We start from the raw sequence: 3786 nt of genomic DNA on the forward strand, positions 1-3786 counted from the left end.
TTATTCCCGGAAAGTCCTTTTTGCTTCAGTGAATAAAATATAAATTGGTATGACTTTTTTTTCAGAAATGGATCGAGTTTTGCTGTCTGGATTGAAGGTGGAAAAAGGTTACGGGACCGGTTTCCTTTCACGACATTGAAGTCACGATCATTTTATTTCATTTTGCGACGAAGATAACTTTAGTGTCCAGATTGTGGACTGTGAACGTTTGAAACTGATTGATTTTATAATCCTCCTGAAGTCATCCCTCAGCTTAGATATTTTTACTTTCCTTTGGTTAACCCTGGATTTTAACCCATGCTGGACAAACTTTGGTACATATCTGGATCTGAGCTAAGTAGCCAAGGAGGCGTGCGCTGATAGTCAACAAGTTTAAAGTAAAGATTTTTAACCACTCCACTCTTTCCTCATAATAAATGTAATAATAGTGTCGCGCTACTGGACGGTGAACATGATGCGCATAACAAGATGCTTGAATATCATCTGGATGTTATGGCCTTTAACAAATACTCAAATGTCTTACAGCTAGAATGTGTGATCTTAAAAGCTGTGCGCAAATCGGGTGCACAAACACTCGGCTGCTTTAACTTCCTAAGAGCTGAGCTTTTGCTTGGTTTGCATTTTTAATTTCTCCTTGCTATTTGGGGCTCATTGGGTTCTGATACGTTAATAAAAAAAGAAAAAGCATCGTCCTTTGACATGACCTAGTTTTACATAAATATGAGGTCCCCATACAGGGACATTGATTTTTTTTGTAGAATATTATAAATAAACCCAAAATGTCAAAACCCAGGTCTTTGAAAGTTGAAGCAGTTGATTCTCACTTTGAAATGGAATAAAGTTCCGGTAGTATAGTTTTGTAATACACATATTTCATGGGTAATCCCACATAAAGTGACAGTAGGCGAGTAAGTTCAAAATGCAGCCTCGGGGGGCACGGAGCAGTGTCTCCCTGAGCTGGTCCCAAGCCCGGATAATGCAGAGGGTTGCGTCAGGAAGGGCATCCGGCGTAGAACTTTTGCAAAGGCCAAACATGCGAATCAACCATAATAAACAAGTCATACCGGATCGGTCGAAGACCGGGTTAACAATGACCGCCATTGGTACTGATGACCTACAGGGTACCATTGGAAATTGGGCTACGCTAGGTCAGAAAAGGAGAGGAGGAAGGTGTGTTCGGAAGCAGAGAGAGAAAAGGAAAGGCAAGAGTCTGGGACTGAGAGTAGGGACTTTGAATATTGGGACTATGACTGATTGAAAAGGTAGAGAGTTGGTCGACATGATGCAGAGAAGGAAGGTGGATATGCTGTGTGTCCAGAAGACCAGGTGGAAAGGTAGTAAGGCTAAAAGCTTAGGAGCAGGCTTTAAGTTGTACTACACTGCTCAAGAAAATAAAGGGAACACTTAAAAAACACATCCTAGATCTAAATGAATGAAATATTCTTATGAAATACTTTGCTCTTTACACAGTAAAATGTGCTGACAACAAAATCACACAAAAATGATCAATGGAAATCAAATGTATCAACCCATGGAGGTCTGGATTAGGAATCACACTCAAAATTAAAGTGTAAAAACAAACTCCAGGCTGATCCAACTTTGATGTAATGTCCTTAAAACAAGTCCAAATGAATCTGTGTTGCTTCCTGAGTGGACACTATGATTTCACAGAAGTGTGATTGACTTGGAGTTACATTGTGTTGTTCAAGTGTTCCCTTTAATTTTGAGCAGTATATTATGGTACTGACAAGAAGAGAAATGGAGTAGGAGTTATTTTGAAGGAGGAGTTTGTTAGGAACGTTCTAGAGGTGAAAATAATGAGTCTGAAACTGGAAATTAAAGGTGTTATGCTCAATGTTGTTAGTGGCTATGCCCTGCAGGTGGGATGTGAATTTGAAGAGAAGGACAAGTTCTGGAATGAGTTAGATGAAGTGATGCAGAATATTCCCAGAAATGAGAGAGTGGTCATTGGTGCAGACTTCAATGGACATGTTGGTGAAGGCAATAGAGGGGATGAAGAAGTGATGGGCAGATTTGGTATCCAGGATAGGAATGCAGAGAGACAGATGGTGGTAGATTTTGCCAAAAGGATGGAAATGGCTGTAGTGAACACTATTTTCCAGAAAAACAGGAACATAGGGTAACTTATGAGAGCGGAGGTAGGAGCACGCAGGTAGACTACATCTTGTATAGACGAGGTAACCTGAAAGAGACCAGTGACTGCAAAGTAGTTGTAGGTGACAGTGTAGCCAGACAGCATAGGATGGTGGTTTGTAGGATGACTGGTGACAAAGAAGATGGAGAGGACAAAGGCAGAGCAGAGGACAAAGTGGTGGAAGCTGAAAAGGGAAGAGTGTTGAACAGTTTTCAGCGAGGAGTTGAGAAAGGGTCTGGGTGGTCAGGGTGAGCTTCCAGATGATCGGACAACAACAGCTAGTGTTATCAGGGAGACAGGTAGAAGAGTACTTGGTGTGTCATCTGGAAGGAAAGTAGATAAGGAGACTTGGTGGTGGAACAAGGAAGTGCAGGACTATATACAGAGAAAGCGGTTAGCAAAGAAGAAGTGGGATACTGAGAGGACTGAAGAGAACAGACAGGAGTTCAGGGCGATACAACATAAGGTAAAGATAGAGGTAGCAAAGGCAAACCAAAGGGCGTACGATGACTTGTATGCTCGGTTGGATAGTAAGGAGGGTGAGAATGATCTATACAGGTTGGCGAAACAGAGAGATAAAGATGGAAAGGATGTACAACAGGTCCGGGTGATTAAGGACAGAGAGGGAAATGTATTGACAGATGCTAGAAGAGTGATGGGAAGATGGAAAGAGTACTTTGAAGAGCCAATGAATGAAAGAGAGGCATGGGTAGAAGAGGTGACTATTGTAGACCACAAAGTAGCACAAATTAGTAAAAGTGAAGTGAGGAAGGCATTGAAGAGGATGAAGAGTGGAAAAGCAGTTGGTCCTGATGATGATATACCTGTGGAGGTGTGGACGTGTCTAGGTGAGGCAGCGGTAGAGTTTCTGTCTTGATTATTCAACAGGATCTTAGAGAGTGAGAAGATGCCTGAAGAATGGAGACAAAGTGACTGTGCCTATTTTTAAGAATACCTACAGAACTGTGGCAACTATAGAGGGATAAAGTTGATGAGCCATAGAATGGCGTTAGGGGAAAGACTACTGCAAACTAGACTGAGAGCAGAAATCAGCATTTGTGAGCAACAGTATTGCTTCATGCCTAGAAAGAGTACTACAGATGCAGTATTTGCGTTGAGAATGCTAATAGAGAAGTACAAAGAAGGCCAGCGGGAGCTACATTGTGTTTTTGTCGAAAATGAGAAAGCATATAACAGGGTGCCAAGAGAGGAGCTCCGGTATTGTATGAGGAGGTCTGGAGTGGCAGAGAAGTACGTTAGACTGGTACAGGACATGTATGCTAGCTGTGAGACAGTGGTATGGTGCCAGACATGTATGCCAGCTGTGAAAATCCCGACCCCTGAAGGGAAAACCTGAAAGAAGAAGAAGGCTTGCAAGTTCAAATTTGACGTACTTATGAGGAAGAAAACATATCAACATATATATATTTTTGCAACTGTTTTTCAGATGTTTTTCTTTCAGGTCGACAAATGTGCTGAGAAATTATGTGACTTGCAGATCAGTCGTGTGATCTGGCGCTCCGTGCACGGAGCCTCTGATCTCAGGCCTGGTTGCAGATGGGGGAAAAAAAAAATGAATACTTTCCTGGATAAAGTTAATCTTCTCTTTAGGAGAACAATTACTGAGATGG

The sequence above is a fragment of the Fistularia commersonii genome, chromosome 23 (genome assembly GCF_037954325.1).
Source record: "Fistularia commersonii isolate RoL2024-O1a breed Wild chromosome 23, RoL_Fcom_v1.0, whole genome shotgun sequence".
Classification (NCBI taxonomy): Eukaryota; Metazoa; Chordata; class Actinopteri; order Syngnathiformes; family Fistulariidae; genus Fistularia; species Fistularia commersonii.